Below are 20741 nucleotides of genomic sequence, written 5' to 3' on the forward strand. Positions count from 1 at the left end.
ATCGAATGTAACCTTTCTCCAATAACTCCTTGATCTGCTTCTTAATCTCCTCCGGATCATTTGCGGGCATCCGATATGGTCGCTTCGATATTGGCCCCGTGCCTGGCAATAGTTCTATCAAAAACTCGATGTCTCGATCTGGTGGCATGCCTGGTAACTCCTCTGGAAAAACATCCGGGTAATCCTTCACTACCGGCACTTCCTCTTGAACAACTCCCGTGAGGGTATTTACTTGGCTCCTCCTAGGCGCATGCCTAGATACATACTTAATCCTTTTTCCCTCCGGGGTGGTGAGATAAATCGACTTACTAGCACAGTCAATGCTTCCTCCATACTTTTACATCCAGTCCATGCCTAATATCACATCCAATCCTTGTGACTCCAAAATTATTAGGTCTGATGGGAAAACATGGCTACCAATGGTTAAGGGTATCTGGTCGCACCATCGACTAGCCATATACTCTGCTCTAGGTGAACTCACTAACAGAGGGGTCCTAAGGGTTTGGGTTGGTAGTTTAAACTTATCCACGAATCCCCTTGATATGTATGAATGCGATGCACCAGTATCAAAAAGAACAAGGGCGGTAAAAGACTTAACCAAAAACTTACCAATAACCGCGTCTGGCTGCTCTTCAACCTCCTCCACATTAACGTGGTTCACTTGTCCTTTGTCGAATGGATTGGGCTTCTTCCCAGCACTCCCATTACCGTTTCCATTCTTCGCTTCAGGGCACTCCGTGGCATAGTGTCCAGTCTTCCCGCACTTGAAGCAAGTAATGTGACTTAGGTCTCTCTTGGCGGGTGTGGCTGGATTGGAGCGGTTCTGATTGTTGCTTGCTCCATTCCCATTCTTAGAACCATTGTGGTTATGTGAACTTCCTCCGGTGTGGTTATGACCTCCATGGTTATGAACAAGTCCTCCCGAGTTCGGGGTTAGACGGGGCTTCTGCTGAGCTCCAGAGTTGTATTTTCCTTGCCCATACTTCCTCTTACGACTCTCAATCTGCTGCTGCTTCCCTTCAATCATAAGAGCCTTATCTACCAACTCCTGGTAGTTGTTGAATGTTGCCACCATCAACTGCATGCTCATCTCATCATTCAGCCCTTCCATAAACTTCTCCTGCTTCGCGGCATATGTGGCCACATCATCAGGGGCATAGCGAGATAACTTGCTAAACTCATCCACGTACTGAGCTACTGTACGGTTCCCCTGGCGTAAGTTGCAAAACTCACGCTTCTTCATATTCATAGCTCCAGTTGAGACATGGGCTGTGCGAAAAGCTTGCTGAAACTTATCCCAAGTGACATTGGCTATGGGGAAAGTGGCCGTATAATTCTCCCACCATGAGGCTGCTGGTCCATCCAATTGATGTGCGGCAAAGCGCACCTTCTCAACATCTGTGCAACCTGCGGTGGTCAACTCCCTTCCAATACAGCGTAGCCAATCATCTGCAACTATAGGCTCAGTGCTACTGGAAAACACCGGCGGTTGCAACCTCAGAAAGCGAGCTAAGTTGTCAACTGGAGGCGGGTTGTTGTTGTTGTTGTTGTTGCCTTGGTTCTGGACTAACAATTGCATCAAGGCATTCTGCTGCTGGATCAACTGAGTGAGCTCCGGCGGGAAGGAAAATCCGGTGTCATGTCTCGGAGGCATCTGACGGGTTTAGAGGGGAGAGATTAGAATAGAAAAGGGGTCTAGTGAGAAAACACTACCCATATGCACATGAGACAAACACAATCATTTCACTCAATCAATCAAGCAAGGGCATACAAATGGTCTAGAACTATCATTAAAAATGCTCAACTACTACTATATACATGGGGAAATACTACTAATCATTTGGTGGTCATCTAGAAATTTTGATCGATGGAAGACTCCATGATGTCTGCTCCAGCTTCGTCTTCAAAGTTATCCTCACTGGGGTCAGAGTCGGTGTCGTCGATGATGATGTAGTTCTCTGGGAAAGTGGAATTGTCATCCTCTCCTCCCGGCGCGGGGCCTCCCATGAATACTCCGATCTTCTTTATCAAGTCGTCATTCTTCTCCAATAGTGTTGCAATTTCCTCCTCATATCCATCGTGTGTAGACTTAAGTTCTTCTTCCAGCTCGATGATCCTTGTCTTCGCCTTCTTCAAATCTATCATATCTGCGCACATCTAGTTCTCCTGGCGTCGAATGTGTTGGTTTAACTCCTGGATGAAAGCTGCAATGGATCTGTCCTTCTTGGTGCTGATCATCTCGCATTGCTCATCTCGGCGCCCACATATCTGATAGATAGTGTCCTTAAGATCCTTGTTGTAGACTTCTCCAATTCGTCCCATGGTAATGTGGGCTGCCATGCTCTTGCCTAGGCTCCAGGTGGGTGCTTCAAAAGAAAATTCTATGGGCTTAGTGGTTGGCGAGAACGTCCTTCCTGGAACTTGAACTTGAATCATCCAGCGCTCCTCTTCTGGTAAAGTGGCGTTGTAAGTCCCGGTGAAGCTTGGTATTCCGATGTTCAGGTACCTAGTGACTTCCTTCAACTGGCGTCCAAAGGGGGTGTCTTCATCCGGTTGTGCAAACTTGTTCCTTGAATCCGCCATCCTAAGAGTAGAAAATGGAGAGGAGTCAGAAATGAGTAGAGAAGAGTGACCTATGGGCTTATCTTAGTGGTCATGTCCTACACTCAGCGTGTGCTCTAATACCATCTTGTAGCGACCCGACCTCAAACGGTCAAGTCTCTCTGCTTCAGTGTCATCCTTGGATCGGTAATGCTGACACACACAGTACTCGAAGGATTTATAATAGAGTAGCAATCACACACTTATTACATCGAATGTCTCAAAAGAGAACTTGTTACAATAAATATGGCTTAAGGCCATCTAATATGATAACAGCGGAAGGCCTGGAAGATAAAGTAAGTCCATCAACTCCAATGGCATAGCTGAGCTGCAGGGCAACGACCTAACGAACCTTACTCCTCGTCTGAAAAGTCGGCAACATAATACGTTGCAGCCCGAAAACGGGTCAGCACATGGAATATGCTGGCAATATAACACATTAGAGCAAGAACAGGATAATGCTATCACTACATGCATATTTGGCTGGTGGAAAGCTCTATGGTTATAGTTCTTGTGAAAAAGCCAATTTTTCCCTACATCAAAGGAATAGATTTTATTTAACTATCATGGTAGTTGAAACATCATTGAGAAGGTTCCTCCAACTCAATCCCAATTAAAGTAATTATCATCCCAGCAATATTAATTTAGAGTGATGAGATACTTAGGATACTCCAAGTACTAGATACTCAAGATTGTCCATAACCAGGGACACGGCTAACCATGATTAGGTTGTACACTCTACAGAGGTTTGCGCACTTTTCCCCACAAGACCCGATCTCCTCCGTTGGATTTCTCACACTACATGGTGTTTGAGAAACGGATGACCGAGACACAGTCTTTTAGAAACATTAACTCTTTACTCCGGGCAGACCATACCAACCTACATCCCTCTACCTGTTGATCCACCTCTTCAAGAGTTCATGCAACTTACTCAACTATGCTTGAGCCCATAATAGCTTGTGGCTGCACATGAAAGTTTCTAGCATGAAAATATCTCAGTTCCCTTTGAGCCTGGGTGGCGGACCTTAGGATGATCACACGGGTACTCCGGGGTATCCTAGGACAACACTGGATTCTCCAGGTGCCCGACAAGCAATCCACCCAGATGTGTATTAAAGTTGCCACCTTAAATTGAACCATTAATTAATCATCTCACATCTTTCATGGATTTCACTCACCCAATCCACGTCTACGAGCATAGCATAGCAATATAAGCAATATGTAGAAGTAACTCCCAATGGTTTGAATATAACAGGGTAATAGGTTCTACCTCATCAACTACTTCCCAACCCACATGTTTATCACGTCCTAATCATGCAGTGTTTGAGGATTGGAACTAATGCATAAAAACTGGGTATGAAAAGAGTATGATCAATGTGTTACTTGCCTTGCTGACGATCCGCAAAACCTAGGGACTCGTAGTAGCACGCTTCGCACTCCCGAAATTCTATCGCAAACAAACAATAGCATACATAAGCAATCAAGCAAAGAAGCACGGGTAAATCTCAAACAAGAATAACTAACCAGAAAGTTCAACTTAAGAACTCCGGTTTGCAAAAAGAATCAAATCAAACGAAGCAACGAAACTCAAACTGCGAAAGAAACAAGATCTGTTTACTAATCTGGACTAAAGTCAAATTTTACAGTACCAAAATCTTGTTCAATTTGATTAAACAGAAATAGGGTTTCGAGACGAAGATCTAGGCGCTTAAATCGCCTGATTCCGATAAACGAGCGAAAAGATAAACTAAAACGAAAATCGGATCGGAGATCGCGATCGAAAATAATCGCGGAAAATCCGAGAAAAAAAAACTGACGAACAGGCTAACGAACGAACGTTCGTTGTCTGTAACTACCGAGCAAAAATTGTTCGTTAAAACGAACGTACGGACAAACGTCCACTAAATAAACTAAACCGAGAAAACCGGCGAACCGATCTAAAAAAACGAACTAGGGTTTTCTAAAAAAAATTGGATCGGTTTTAGAATAAACCGAACGGCGGCGGCGGCTTGACCATTGCTCCTGGGATGTGCCACCGAAGCGTAGCAGATCTACGTTCCAAGGTTAGCACAATATGTCTTGAAGCGATTTCTAGTGAACTGCGAGCCATTGTCGGTGATGATGCGATTAGGGACCCCGAACCGGCTCACGAGACCCTTGATGAACTTGACTGCAGATCTGGCCGGGATGGTGCGGACAGCTTCTACCTCCGCCCATTTGGTGAACTTGTCGATGGCGACGTAGAGGTAGCGGTAGCCCCCAAGCGCTCGAGGAACGGGCCTAAGATATCTAGCCCCCAGACTGCGAATGGCCACGAGAGCGGGATGGTCTGAAGGCCCTGAGCTGGCTGATGGATCTGCTTGGCGTGGAATTGGCAGGCCTTGCAGGACTTCACCAGCTTGATCACGTCGTTGAGTGCGGTAGGCCAGTAGAACCTGCTGCAGAATGCCTTGCCGACGAGGGTTCGTGACGACGAGTGGTCCCGCAGTCTCCGTCGTGTATGTCAGCTAGCAACTCGTTGCTCTGTTCCCTGGAGATGCATCGCAAGGAAACATCATTTGGCCGCTTCCTGTATAACTCACCGTCCTAGATGCAGTATGCCATAGCCTGTCAGGCCACGCGCTCCGCGTCCTCCTCTTTCTCCGGCAGCGTCCCTTGCGTCAGGTATTCCTTGAACTCCTTGGTCCAACACCCCTCCTGAGGCTCGAGCGCCAGGAGTAGGCGCGCTCCCGAGGTCGGGCCGCAGGCCGGGCCTCCCAAGGCAGGTGGTTTGGGGAGTTCCTCCTGAGGCAGCGCCGGCCCCGAAAGCAGAGGTGCTGCCAACGGCTTGAAGAGCCGCTCCTCAAAGACGCGAGGCTCTTGGGGCTGTCGCTTGGACGCCCTTTTAGTGATGTCGTCGGCTTCCTTGTTGGTGCCATGAGGCACGTGCTGCAACTCTAGATCTAGGAAATGCTTTTCCATTTTGCGTACCTCTGCGAGGCATGCCTCCATGTGCTCGTTCCTCGGCTCGTATACCTTGTTGGAGAAGTTGACGAGGAGCTACGAGTCGCCCCTGATGGTGAGGCGCTTCACCCCCAGGGCCACCGCAGCCTTAAGGCCAGCGATGAGGCCTTCGTACTCCGCGATGTTGTTGGAGACCTTCTCACCTTGCTGGAAGCAGAGCTGTACGGCGTAGTAGAGCTTGTCCTGAGTGGGGGAGATGAGCAATGCTCCAGCTCCCTTGCCCTGGCGCACGAACGCGCCATCGAAATACATTACCCAGCCATCTGGTGCTTCACTTCCTGGCGAGAGGGATCGGTCTTCGCCTGCTTCAAACCCCGGGGCGTCAGTCCATTCTGCCAAGAGGTCAGCCAGCGCGGCTCCCTTGATGACCCTGGTTGTGCTGAACTCCAGCTGGAATGCTTGCAGCTCGATGTTCCATTCGGCGACTCTTCCAGTAACGTTGGTGCTCCTAAGTACCCTCTCCAGCGGGTAGGCCAAGACAACCTTGATTGGGTGACCTTGGAAGTAGTGCCGCAGTTTACACAAGGCCACCAATAGCGCGAGCAAGAGCTTCTGAGGCATGGGGTACCATGCCCTTGCATCCCGCAGTACCGTGCTGACGAAGTACACTGGGTGCTCGACGAGGACGGGATCGTCGACGGAGCCTTCTCCTGCCGGAGGTTGGGAGTTTCCTGAGGTGACGGGATCCCAAGAGCCTGGTCACCCACTGGGGCCTCTGCTGGCCCGCGAACGCCGCCTTGCCAGACCTGGTCACTCGTTGGCGTTGCCCTCTTGGTCCCGTATCACCCCGACTGAAGATGCGGCACGGCGCGGCTGACCATTGGCCTGGCGCTCTTCCCAAACCGCCACTAGTGCTGCGCTAGCGGAGTAGGGAGTGGCGGCAAGGTAAAGCACCAGGGGCTCGAGAGGGCGGGGCGCCACCATCTCTGGAGGGCTGGTCAGGTATCTCTTGAGGTCTTGAAATGCTTGGTCAGCCTCCAGGGTCCACTCGAATGGGCCCTTCTTCTTCTTCAGCTTGAAGAATGGGAGGGCGCGCTCTCCCAGCTTGGAGATGAAGCGCCCCAGCGAGGTCACGCAGCCCGCATGCTTCTGCATCTCCTTGAGAGTTTGTGGCAGGCTCATGTCTTCTATCGCCTTGTTCTCCAGGTTAGTCTCGATCCCCCTGTGGGACACGAGGAAGCCCAGCAGCTTGCCGGAGGGGACACCGAACACGCACTTCTCTGGGTTGAGCCGCAGGTCCACCTGGCGTAGGCTTGCAAAGGTCTCCTCCAGGTCTTGAATCAAAGTCCTCCCCTCCCGAGACTTTACCACAATGTCGTCGACGTAGGCTTTGGCGTTCCTCCCGAGCTGCTGACCCAGGGCGATGTGCATCTGCCGCTGAAAGGTCGCGCCTGCGTTGTGCAGCCCCAACGGCATGCAAGTGTAGCAGTACACCCCACACGGGGTCAGGAAGGCCGTCTTCTCCACATCCTCCACTCCCATCTTGATCTGGTGATAGCCTGAAAACGCGTCCAGGAAGCACAACAGGTCGCACTTGGCGGTGTAGTCGACAATCTGGTCGATGCGCGGGAGCGAGAACGGGTCTTGGGGACAGGCCTTGTTGAGGTTGGTGAAGTCGACACACATGCGCTCCTTCCCGCCTTTCTTTGGTACAACAACAGGGTTCGCCAGCCACTCGGGGTAACGAACCTCGCGAATGACACCTGCTGCCTCCAGCTTGCGGGTTTCCTGGACGATGGAGGACTGCTTCTTCATGGACTGTCGCTGCGCCTTCTGCTTCACAGGGCGTACATTGGGGCACACCCTCAAGGGATGCTCAACCACCCCCTTGGGACCCCTACTAGTTGCTTGGGATCCCAGGCGAATACATCCTTGTTCACGCGCATGAACCTCACCAATGCCATCCCCTAATCCGAGTCGAGGTTGGCGCCTATGGTGAAGGTGACTACTGAGGATCCATCTTCCTCGACCGGCACCTACTTAGTTTCGGCCTGATCTTGAGTGAACAACTGCTTCTTCTTTGCTGGCGCGGCCTCCTTAGCTCCAGGGGTCGCCTCGTCGGCAGGCCGCAGCACTGCGGCGGTTTTGAGGGCAAGCTTAAGTGCCACCAGAGCCTCCTTGGTGTCCCCAACTAGGGTGAGGACATCCTTGCTCCTGGGCATCTTCATGAGGTTGTAGGCCGGATGGGTCGCCGTCATGAACTGAGCCAGAGCCGGGTACCTGAGGATGGCGTTGTATGGGAGGCCGATGCGGGCGATGTCGAAGTCAATCAGCTCGGTGTGGTAGTTGTCGCGGGTGCTGAAGGTCACAGGGAGGCGGATCTGCCCCAGGGGGCTGGAGGAGCTACCGCTGACCCCGGAGAAGGGCTTGCTGGGGCGGAGCCGCTCGAGTGATATGTGAAGAAGGCTAAAAGCCTCCACGGAGAGCACATTGAGGCCAGCGCCGCCGTTGATGAGGGTCTTGGTGACAGCTATGTTGCAAATGGTGGGCGTGCAAAGCATTGGGAGAACGCCCGAGCAGACGGTGCTGACGGGGTGATCTCCTGAGTCGAAGGTGAGGTCGGCCTTGGGCGCTGCCCAACCTAAGGGAGCCCCTTGCTGCACGGAAGCGGTGCCGATCCGGCGAAAGAACTGCTTTGTGTGACGGTCCGAGGGCGGTGCTTGTGAACCGCCAAGGAGGGCCGCGATGGCGAGGGGCGCCGGTGCCGCGAAGCGCGTGATGAGGAGGCCGCACAGCTCCATCCAAGATTCCACCGAGGATCCTGGAAGGGTGAGCAGCCAGGCGCGAGGTGCACCAGCGAGGGCCATGGGAAGCTAGTTGTCCATGACCTTGTCGTCGCCCCCAGCCTTCAGGACGGCCTCTTCATACGCCAGCAGGAAGGCCGACGGGTCCGCCGCGCCGTCGTAACGCGGTGGCATCTCCAGCTTGAACTTGGGCGGCCACTGTACCCGTCGCAAGGCAGGGCAAAGGCTCTAAGCCCCCCGGCTCCATCGTGGGCGTCCGTCATCCCAGCCGAAGGAGCAACGCCGACCATGGGGGCAAGGCACAGTGGTGGTGGAGCGTGGATCGACGGAAGGGAAGCTTCGGCGCACCCCTATCTGGCGCGCCGAATGTCGGATTTCGGGTTCTGGCAAAACCCTTGAGGTTCGAACTCTGGGGTGCGCACGAAGATCTCTCCTCCTCCTAGCTCACGCTCTCACCACAATCTCAAAGCTCAGTACGTCGAACTCGTAGAATAAAGGACACAGGGTTTATACTGGTTCGGGCCATCGATGTGGTGTAATACCCTACTCCAGTGCGGTGTGGTGGATTGCCTCTTGGGTTGTGGATGAACAAGTACAAGGGAAGAACAGCCTCCGGAGGAGAGGTGTCCTTGAGCTTGGTGAGTTTGTGTGGTTGAGGGTGATCTGAATGGTCCAAGATCAGTTGCCTCCTACTGTGGTGGCTAGTCCTATTTATAGAAGCCCTGGTCCTCTTCCCAAATGTAGGCGGGAAGGGATCCAACACCGGCCAAATTTGAAGGGAGACAACCAGTACAAGTTATCCTGACTAAAGGTGGTCTTCGCCTGCCAAAGGTTCTGGCGGTAACACCGTCCTGGGCTCCATGATGACCTCTGTCCTGCCGTCCCGCTGGTCTTGGTCTTGTTGCACCGGTATGGCAACCTTTGCCTGATGCCTCGGGACTCCTCGCCTGTGCTTGCCTCTTTAGCACCAAAGAGAAAACGAGTACACCGTGCGCGCTGGCGCCTGCTTGGCGCCCGCCTGGCCTTGGTTGTCACGGCTTGTTGTTGACACACCTGAGAATCCCAATGATATTTTATTTTTGATGTTGAAACACAATCTGGTAATGAACATGAACCTAGTGATAAATTTAATGATGATGTTCATATTGATGCTCAACCTAGCAATAACAATGATGTAGAGATTGAACCTGCTGTTGATCTTGATAACCCACAATCAAAGAATCAACGTGGAGACTTTGTTGCTAGGAAGCACGGTAAAGGAAGAGAACCATGGGTTCAGAAACCCATGCCTTTTCCTCCTAAACCATCCAAGAAAAAGGATGATGAGGATTTTGAGCGCTTTGCTGAAATGATTAGACCTATCTTCTTGCGTATGCGTTTGACTGATGTGCTTAAAATGAATCCTTATGCTAAGTATATGAAAGAAATTCTTAAAAATAAAAGAAAGATACCGGAAGCAAAAAATTCCCACCATGCTTGCCAATTATACTTTTAAAGGTGGAATACCTAAGAAACTAGGAGATCCAGGAGTACCAACTATACCATGCTCCATTAAAAGAAACTATGTTAAAACTGCTTAATGTGATCTTGGAGCCGGCGTTAGTGTTATGCCTCTCTGTTTATATCATAGACTTGATTTTAATAAGTTGACACCTATGAAATATCTTTGCAAATGGCCGATAAATCAACTGCTATACCTGTCAGTATGTGTGAGGATGTGCCTGTTGTGGTTGCAAACGTTACTTTTTTAACGAACTTTGTTATTCTTGATATTCCGGAGGACGATAGTATGTCTATTATCCTTGGTAGACCCTTTTTGAATACTGCAGGGGCTGTTATTGAGTGCAACAAAGGCAATGCCACTTTTCATGTTAATGGTAATGAGCATACGGTACACTTTTCGAGGAAACAATCTCCTAGTCCATAGTATCAATTCTATTGGAAACATTTCAACGATTACTATTGGAGGTTTTGAATTCCCTCTCCCTACTGTCAAGAAGAAATATGATATTCTTATTGTTGGGGACATGCATATCCCCGTTGAGGTAACCTAGTGTTATTCAAAAATTCTCCGATTTCATGCGATTCAGAAAGAGTTTGTTAACAAGACTTGATCAACCTTGTTAGTGGATTCCTTTTGATGAGCACGAGATGGATGAAGTTAGAAAGCACAACTCTCTGTACCCTCCTTTTACTTTCTGTTATTTAGATTAAATAAAGCAAAATTAGTATTTTCTGTTTGTTTTCTGAGTTATCCTTGCAATAAAAAATACCTCTAAAATAAAAGTTCTCCAAATGTCCTGAAAATGAAATATGAATTTTTGTAGAATATTAAAGAATATCTGGCACTGAGAACACACCAGGGGGACCCACCATCTGGCCACGAGGGCACAGGGCGCGCCCCCTGCCTCGTGGGCCCCACGTGGACCCCCTCCACTTATTCCAGCACCCACTCGCTTCGTCTTCCTCCAGAAAAAATCCTCCCATACCTTAAACTCGTGTTCTAGCTCATCTTGCTGCCATTTTCGATCTCTTTGCTCAAAGCTCCATTCACAAAATTGTTTGGGGAGATTGTTCTTCGGTATGTGACTCCTCCAATGGTCAAATTAGTTTTTGTTCTAGTGCTTTATTTATTACAAATTTTTGCTGCTAAGGTGACCCTATTCTTGAGCTTGCATATCAAATTTATATGGTCCAAAGTAGTTTTAATGCATTGTATAGCCTCTAGGCACTTGTGGGAGTAGTTGCTATCAATCTTGTTGAGTTTGGTTCACTTTATTTTGAGTCACTAAAAATTTCACAAATTTTTCAGAGAAGAAAAAATGTTTAGGAAAATGTAGCAAGGTGGTTCCTCAAGGAAGCAAGGACCAAGGCTCGCGGTACGTGAGTCGGACGATGAACCACCGAGGGAAGCTCAAGTGCGGCCTTGTGAATGGCCGTCAGAGGAGTTTATGGTCCAAGCAGGTATCAAGGATGAATTTGACACATATGTGCGTAATGCTAATCTTGAGGACTCCGTGTCAGATAAGTGCTTACAATACTACTACCTAACTGATTCCTTTGTGAGGAGGTTAAAATTTACATCCTCGCGCAATTTTCACACTATTTTATTTGATCTTTATGATAAATCATATACCATGGACCTAGAAGATTTTAATACTGCTTGTAAACTCCCACCATGGGGCAATGTTAGTGAACCTTGCAAATATGAATATAAAGACTTTCTTGCTAGTATCACTATAGGGGAATCTAGAGAAATCACACAAGCTACCATAGGGAGCATTCATTTCCCTTCCATACATTATTTTGCTCTCTTTATAGGTAGATGCATTAACGGTAAAGATGAGGCTTCTCACTTGTGCGTTCCAGATCTTTGTGTCCTCAAGAGGACGGTATTAGGGGATAAACAATATAACTTGGGGGCCATTGTTGCACGAAGGTTGCATCTTAATGATAAAAGTGGAGATTTGTTTGGTGGAATTTATGCAACTCGTGTAGCTAATTATCTTGGTGTAACCATACATGAAAATGATATGAAGTTGCCTCCTGCTTCTTTAGATTATAGTGCTATGGTTCGCCATCAGTTTCTTAAGAGGAATGAACAGTTCCTCCAGTACCGACTAATCTTTGACAGAAGGCGCACTATCCATGTTGCCCTCCCTGCTCCTACTTTAACTTTCAAGCAAAAAGGAGATATATTATAACCAGTGAGGAGGCAAACGAGCATGAGAGGATGACGGAGGCATCTCGCCTCCAAGCTGCAGCTCTTCAGGTAGTAGCTGCTGCATCTCGGTATGACCCCAACTACAACTTTGGATATCCGCCAGGCCAGCAGTGGCCATAGACCAACTTAGGCCAAAAGCCTAAGCTTGGGGAGTACATATTTCTCACCGACATTACATTCATGTTCACACACTCATTCTAGTTGTCGGTGCTCATACATTTTCATTGTACTATCCATGCTATTTTATTTTCTGTTCTAAGGCTTCTTCTTGTGTGTCTGAAAAACCTGAAGAAAACCCAAAAAAATTAGTTGTAGCTTTTAGCTAGTTTACTTTCCATGCCTGTAGTAGTAGTAATTAAAAGAAAACCCAAAAAGATTTCTCGTTCTTCTTTTGCTTGTTGGGAGCTTTCCCGTGTAAATAGTTTTATTTCTTTTCTTTTCTTTGGGGGTCGAGAGGAGAAGACCATGATGAAAATGTTGAGTGGCTCTCATATGCATTATTGTTGATTTAACCAAGAGCCCATATTACCTTGTCTTCTCCCTTGTATTAAATGCTTGCAGATTCCAGCTTAGTCCAATGCACGTGCACTATTATTATTATCCACACCGTTCGGTCGTGCAAGTGAAAGGCAATAATGACGATATATGATGGACTGATTGAGATGAGAGAAGTTGGTATGAACTCGACCTATCTTGTTTTTGTAAATATGATTAGTTCATCGTTCCCGATTCAGCCTATTATGAATGAAACATGTTTGCGATGACGATTAGAGATTATAGTTGCTCATGCCATGCTTAATTAGCTAGGAGTTTATAATGGTTTACCTTGCGTGCCAACATGCTATTAAAATGGTTGTGATGTGGTATGATAGGGTGATATCCTCCTTTGAACGATTCGAGTGGCTTGACTTGGCACATGTTCACCCATGTAGTTGAAACAAAATCAACATAGCCTTCACGATATTTATGTTCATGGTGATTTATATCCTACTCATGCTTGCACTCATTGTTGATTAATCTTAATGCATGTTCATGACTGTTGTCGCTCTCTAGTTGGTCGCTTCCCAGTCTCTTTCTAGCCTTCACTTGTACTAAGCGGGAATAGTTCTTGTGCGTCCACTTCCATAAAACCCCAAAGTTATTCCATATGAGTCCACCATACCTTCCTATATGCGGTATTTAGCTGCCGTTCCAAGTAAATTTGTATGTGCCAAACTCTAAACCTTCAAATGAAATTCTGTTTTGTATGCTCGAATAGCTCATGTATCAACTAGGGTTGTCTATATCTTCCATGCTAGCTGGGTTATTTTCATGATGAGTGGACTCCGCTCATCACTCACGAGAAAATGGCCGGTAACCAGGATGCCCACTCCCATGCTCAAATCAAAATAATTTCAAACAAAACTCCCCCAGGATTGTTGTTAGTTGGAGGCACCCGTTGTTTTGGACAAGCCATGGATTGATGTTTGTTGGTGGTGGGGAGTATAAACTTTACCACTCTGTTTGAGAACCGCCTATAATGTGTATAGCACGGAAGATATTGAGATCTCTTGGTTGTTATGTTGACAATGAAAGTATGCCACTCAAAACATTATTTATCTCTGTTTCAAAACTCGAGCTCTGGCACTTCTGCAAATCCTTGCTTCCCTCTGTGAAGGGCCTATCTATTTACTTTTATGTTGAGTCATCATCCTCTTATTAAAAACACCAGTTGGAGAGCACCGCTATCATTTGCATGCATTGCTATTAATTTACACTGAGTATGATAGTGACTGAATCTCTTTTAAGATGAATTACAATGTCTAGTAAGTCCTTGATCTTCAAGGGTGCTCTGCATTTATGTTTTGCTTCCACAGAAAGGGCTAGCGAGATACCATCTTATTATATCATGTTATCATTGTTTTGAGAAAGTGTTGTCATCCAAGATTTATTATTATTCCTCGCTAGTTGATTATGCCATTGATATGAGTAAATATGAGACCTAAATGTTATTGTGAATATGGTTAGTTCATAATCTTTGCTGAAAACTTGAATGTTGGCTTTACATATTTGCAACAACAAGATCAAACAGAGTTTGTAAAAGTTTTTCTTTATCACTTTCAGTTTGTCAACTGAATTGCTTGAGGACAAGCAAAGGTTTAAGCTTGGGGGAGTTGATATGTATCCAACGTATCTACTTTTCCAAACACTTTTGCCCTTGTTTTGGACTCTAACTTGCATGATTTGAATGGAACTAACCCGGACTGACGCTGTTTTCAGCCGAACTGCCATGGTGTTATTTTTGTGCAGAAATAAAAGTTCTCGGAATGACCTGAAAATCAATGGAGACACGTTTTGGAATTAATAAAAAATATTGGCGAAAGAATCAGCATCAGGGGGCCCACACCCTGTCCACGAGGGTGCAGGCCCCCCGGGGTGCGCCGCCTACCTCGTGGGCCCCCTGGGACTCCACCGACCTCAACTCCAACTCCATATATTCACGTTTGGGGAGAAACAAATTAGAGAGAAGGATTCATCACGTTTTACGATACGGAGCTCGCGCCAAGCCCTAATCTTCCTTGGGAGGGCTGATCTGGAGTCCGTACGGGGCTCCGGAGAGGGGAATCCATCGCCATCGTCATCATCAACCATCCTCCATCACCAATTTCATGATCCTCACCGCCGTGCGTGAGTAATCTTATCATAGGCTTGCTGGACTGTGATGGGTTGGATGAGATTTACCATGTAATTGAGTTAGTTTTGTTTGGGTTTGATCCCTAGTATCCATTATGTTCTAAGATTGATGTTGCTATGACTTTGCTATGCTTAATGCTTGTCATTAGGGCCTGAGTGCCATGATTTAAGATCTAAACCTATTATGTTTTCATGAATATATGTGAGTTCTCGATCCTATTCTGCAAGTCAATAGTCACCTACTATGTGTTATGATCTGGCAACCCTGAAGTGACAATAATCGGGACCACTCCCAGTGATGACCGTATGTTGAGGAGTTAATGTATTCACTAAGTGTTAATGCTTTGCTCCCGTACTCTATTAAAAGGAGGCCTTAATATCCCTTAGTTTCCAATAGGACCCCGCTGCCACAGGAGGGTAGGACAAAATATGTCATGCAAGTTCTTTCCCATAAGCACGTATGACTATATTCGGAATACATGCCTACATTACATAGATGAACTAGAGCTAGTTCTGTGTCACCCTATGTTATAACTGCTGCATGAGGAATCGCATCCGACATAATTATCCATCATTGATCCATTTCCTACGAGCTTTTCACATATTGATCTTTGCTTAGTTACTTTTCCGTTGCCACTGTTACGATTGCTACAAAAACTGCTACTGTTACTTTTGCCACCGTTACTATTACTTTCATACTACTTTGCTACTAAATACTTTGCTGTAGATATTAAGTCTTTCAGGTGTGGTTGAATTGACAACTCAACTGCTAATACTTGAGAATATTCTTTGGCTCCCCTTGTGTCGAATCAATAAATTTGGGTTGAATACTCTACCCTCGAAAACTGTTGCGATCCCCTATACTTGCGGGTTATCACTGCGCAGGACTCACGAGGCCCTACCTCAAGGCGGGTTGCACCTGAATTTGGTTCGGAACACTTGTAGGGGTCTTGCGAGATGGTTGGGCAACCTGCGCCGAGTGAATCTCCTGAGGTTATCGCTTGAGAAGGCGAAACACCAACGACCCTAGGAGGTGACGTGAACAGGGTCGGCCCGCTAGACAGAGCTCAGCCGTTGGGTTTGTCAATGCTGCAGGGATGGCCCGAGCACAGACGCCGTGCCTAGTCTTCTCATGCGAAGGCCCTGAAGAAAGACAACCGGCGCGCGGCTCCCGCGGCGGCGAGGCCCCGGGTTGCACGCCCTAACTTATCCGCTCCCGATTAGCTCATGCGAGAACAAGGCACCAAGGTCCATGGGAGGTGACGTGCATGGGAGCTGGCCCGTGAGCCAGAGCTCAACCACTTGGGTTTAGCGACACTCCAGGGACGGACCCGGGCACAGACGCCGTGCTAGTCCTTAATCATGAGGCTATCGTGGGCGGGTTTTCAAGGGCGTACGGCGTTCATGGCGACGAAGCACCGGATAGATAGGTGATAATCATAAAGGAACTCATGAAAGAGTAGGGCCAGTTCTATTATATGCGAAAATCATACATGCCGCAGGGATGGACCCACACGGCTTGGGGATAGAGCAGTTTGAGGGGCGCCCCCAACTGAACAAACCAAAAAGTGTCACCTGGCACCGTTGCTGAAGAGGTGTTGGAGTAGTTGAAGAAGCGTGCTGCAGAAGTCACTCATCACGAGTCATCCAGGTCCTGAACCTCGTGAGGCTCTGGAGGCCCAGGGGGCTCGCAACAATCCAACGCCACCTCCGATAGGATCGCCTGGTGCCTGGCCTCCTAAGCCGCCAGGACACCCCGCATGTGGCGCTGGTGCATGGCAGCCCTTTTCGGCAAACCGAAAGGCATGCGAACATAGCTATGAGGGGGGCCCTCGCAACGGCCAACATGGGATGGCCAGAAGAGCTCCTGAGACGCATCTCTGTTGAGCCCTGGGATGTTGACGCAGACGCGCAGCTCGCTGCCCTCGTTAGGAGCTGGAGCTGCGCTGGGGGTGCAGAGCGACGCTCGCCTCGCATGGCTCTTGCCTCGTGAAGCTCCTTGGTTGCCTTGGTGATGAACTCCCGAGCGCCTGGCACCTTGCGCCCTGCACTTTCCTCGCAGAAGTGTGCGTTGAAGCATGCCTCCACATGGTGCCCGAGCGCCTCCCTCGTGACGTTGGCTAGGTCAGAGGCCCTCCAAAGGAGAGCCCCCGAGCCCAGCCTGGGAGGGGCGTCGGGCGCTCCTTCCTATGGGAGAGGGGAAGGCGCCCCATCAGTGGGTGCAGGTCCTAAAGCACGGCCGTCGGACGCCCCATCCTCCTGAGGTCCTAGGCGAAGCGGCTTCTTCTTCCTCTTCTTCTTGGGGACGGCCTCAAGAGGGTAGACAACGCCCTCGTCTTCTAGGTTCTTGACCGCCATAGCCTGGTAGGCACGCTTGAGGGAGCATACCGCGTCCTTTTCATCACAGCCGACCGTGATGATGCCACAGCTTCCTCGCATCTTGAGGACATTGTAGCCATGATGTGTTGCAGCCATGAACTTGGCCAGGGCCGGATACCCAAGGATGGCATTGTACGGGAGGCGGATGTGGGCGACGTCAAAGTCGATGAGCTCAGTGCGGTAGTTGTCGTGCTTGCCAAAGGTGACAGGGAGGCGGATCTACCCTATCGGGGTGGTGGAGCCATCGGTCACTCCTGAGAAAGGCTTGGTAGGCAGGAGCTGGTCGTAGGGCACATGGAGCCTGTCAAACGTCTCGATGGAGAACATTGAGCCCCGCGCTGCCATTGATGAGTGTCTTGGTGACGAGGACATTGCTGATGGTAGGCGAGCAGAGCATCGGGAGGGCGCCAGCAGTGGCCGCGCACTTGAGTTGATCTGTAGAGTCGAAGGTGATGGCGTACTTGCACCACCTGAGCGGACGTGTCGCCTCGAGCTTGGCGAGAGCCGCGTTCACCTCACGAGCGAATTGCTTGAAGATGCGATGGAGTCAGGGGCCTGAGCGGCGCCTAGGATGCAAGTGATGGCACGAGGCTCTTGGAAGCCCCCAGCCCCATCATCTTGGTGGTTGTCATCATTCCTTCTTGGTGGCGGTGGCAGCGGAGGATGGCCAGCGTTGCCCTGAGGATGGTCCTCATGAGGCTGATCCCTCCAGGGGCCCTCGAGAGGCTAGCCCTGCCAGCAGTCCTCACCAGGCTGATCGCGCCAGTCCTGGTGGGGGTCGTGGTTGTCCCAGCGTCCTTCGCCTCGGCCTCCTCCACGGCCGTAGCCTTGGTCGCACGCTCGGGCAACGACCGAGGCGCCCGTCGCGGATGGCCCTAAGCTCCTGGCAGTCATTGGTGTTGTGGATCTGCATGTTCTAGAAGACGCATAATGGGGGCTACCCTTGGAGGACTCGTGATGGTCGCAGCCACGCTTCATCTCATGTCCGGTCGTGAGCACGGCTGGGACCTTGCGCTTCACGTCCTTGGCCTTGGCTTTCTTATCTTCTGGGCCAGCCTTCGGAAGCTCCAGGAGGGAGAGGCGACCTTCCTCGACCCTTGCGCACCTGGTTGCCATGTTGAACATCTCCAGAGCTGAGCACATGTCCTCGTGTATGGTGAGATCTTGCTTCATCTTGACATCCTGGATGCCATCAATGAATGCTAAAATAATGGCCTCGTCCGACACCTTTGGAATCTTGAGGCGAACGTTGGTGAAACGCTGGATGTATTTGTGCAAGATCTCTCCTGGCTGCTGCTTGATGCGCTGCAGGTCACCTACAGCCGGTGCGCGGTTGCGAGTGCCCTGGAACTTGACGATCAAGCGCTCTCGTATCTCATCCTAGGAGGAGATCGATCCCGCGGGGAGGTTCAGGAGCCACGAGCGCGCGCCATCCTTGAGGGCCATGGGAAACCAATTCGCCATGAACTACACATCGTCGTTGGTCGCCTCGATGCTTAGCTCATATAGCTGAAGGAACTCAACAAGGTCGGGGGTGCCATCGTAGTGCGGAGGCAGGTCTGGCTAGAACTTCCCTGGCCAGACAACGCGGCGCAGCTCCGGGGTGAACGCGCGACAGCCCGCCGCACTCACCGGAGCCCGCCGTGGAGGTGGAGCCTAATCTTGGCGCTCGCGTACCACCGCCTCGGGCGGCACGCGGTCTTGACGTGGCGGCGCTGGGATGGCGTACTTGCACCACTTGGCAGCTTCCCTCGTCGCGCGCCGGCGCCCTGCGCGGCGGGTCGCGCCGAGGAGCCTGATGCCTTGGCTCAAGGACGACGTCTTGCCTGGGAGGTGGAGGAGGCGCACCGTGGGCCACGTCACCTGCAAGAGGCGGTGGGGGAGGCAGCAAGACGGTGCAGGGGCCTCTCCCACGGTGCTGACGAGCTCGACGATGCGGTCCTGCCAATCCTTGTAGAGGTCATCAGTCGGGAGATAGCGCAGGAGGTCGCGTGCCATCAGCAACAAAGCCTGCACGTTCGCCGGCCCGCGGCGGGCATGAGAAGATGAAGCAACTGCCGGAGTCAGCGACGGAGTGGCGGTGCGCCCATCACGCCGCACGGAAGGCTGCAGCGACGAAGCCTGCTGCTCATGGGCCGCAGGGCCGATGGCAATGTTGGCCGTAGGCGATGGTGAACAAAGGGAAGCGCCGTCGCGTGCAGGTGCTGTCTGGGTGACGCGGGCAGCGAGGGCGGCCTGGCGCTCAGCACGAACTCAATGAGCGTCAGCCATGGGAACGGCGAAACGCTGGCGAGTCTTCCAAAGCAAGAGAGGCTCCGACAAACCCCTACCTAGTGCGCCAAATGTCGGATTCGGGGCTCCGCAGACCCAAGATAGATTTGAACTCTGGAGTGCGTGCGAAGAACTCAACCTTCCCAGTCTGCCAACTCGTCGATCTCACGGCCTAGCTCGATGAACTAAAGAAAAACGGGACAGGGCAGTTTACCCAGGTTCGGGCCACCTTGCGGTGTAATAACCTACTCCTTCTTTGTGGTGGATTAGCCTCGAGGTGGGCTGAGGATGAACTAGTACAGTGGAAGAACAACCTCAGGAGATGTGTTCTCGTGGTTGCGTGAGTTGGTGAGGGTGTGGATGGTCTCCCCCCTCCTATGGTGGTGGCTAGGCTATATTTATAGTGGCCTTGGTCCTCTTCCCAAAATGAGGACGGGAAGAGATCCCACAATGGCCAAATTCGAAGGGAGACAACTAGTACATCTTATCCTGACGAAAGGTGGTCTTGACCTGCAAAGCTTCTGGTCGTGACGTTGAGGTGGGCTCGGTGATGACCTCAGTCCTGCCATCCTGGCGATCTTGGTCTTGCAGCATGGAAATGGAAACCTTTGGTTGATTCCTCGGGACTCCGCGCCTATGCTTGCCTCTTTAGCACCAATGAGGAAACCTGTTGTACAGCGCCCGCCTGGCCTTGGTCATCATGGCTTGTGTCACTCGAACCTCACGAGGTGAGGGCTCGCATAGAAATCTCCGCTCCTCAGGAGCCAGCCTAAGGAGGCCACTCCTTCTGGAGGTCTTGACGTCTTCCACCTTGCGAGGCTTGGCCCCTCACGAGGGTCTTGTGTTGTTGGTGCAGAAGGTGGGTCGTACAAGGCCATTGATGGAGCGACGCGGTGGGCCCCAGGCAGGCAAGTCTAGGTACCCCGGTTCCTAGAACGCCGACAGAAGCCAGATCTTCCTCCGCACTATGTGTAACGCCCGGATAATCAAGCTACAGTAATCCCACGCTAATGGTGCCACGTCACCACAGTTACTGTTGCTAGTCTACCGTTAGGTCAAACCGTTTGAAAATTCGAATTCAAATTAATGTCAACAATAAAAGTTTTTCAAAATTTAAAACAAAATGTTCGGGAGGTGCCATATTTTGCATAAGTAAATATGGTGTAATAAACACATTTTTATAAAATGCCTAGATAAATTAAAATGATTTAAAACAGAAAAGAAAATAAATAAAAGAAAAGAAATTACAAAACAAAAAACAAAAAAAGAGAAAACCCCCTGGGCCAACCCATCAGGCCCAGCCGGCCACCCACTCCCCCTCCCTTATGCACTCTCCATCCCCCACC

The sequence above is a fragment of the Triticum aestivum genome, chromosome 4D (assembly GCF_018294505.1).
Source record: "Triticum aestivum cultivar Chinese Spring chromosome 4D, IWGSC CS RefSeq v2.1, whole genome shotgun sequence".
Taxonomy (NCBI): Eukaryota; Viridiplantae; Streptophyta; class Magnoliopsida; order Poales; family Poaceae; genus Triticum; species Triticum aestivum.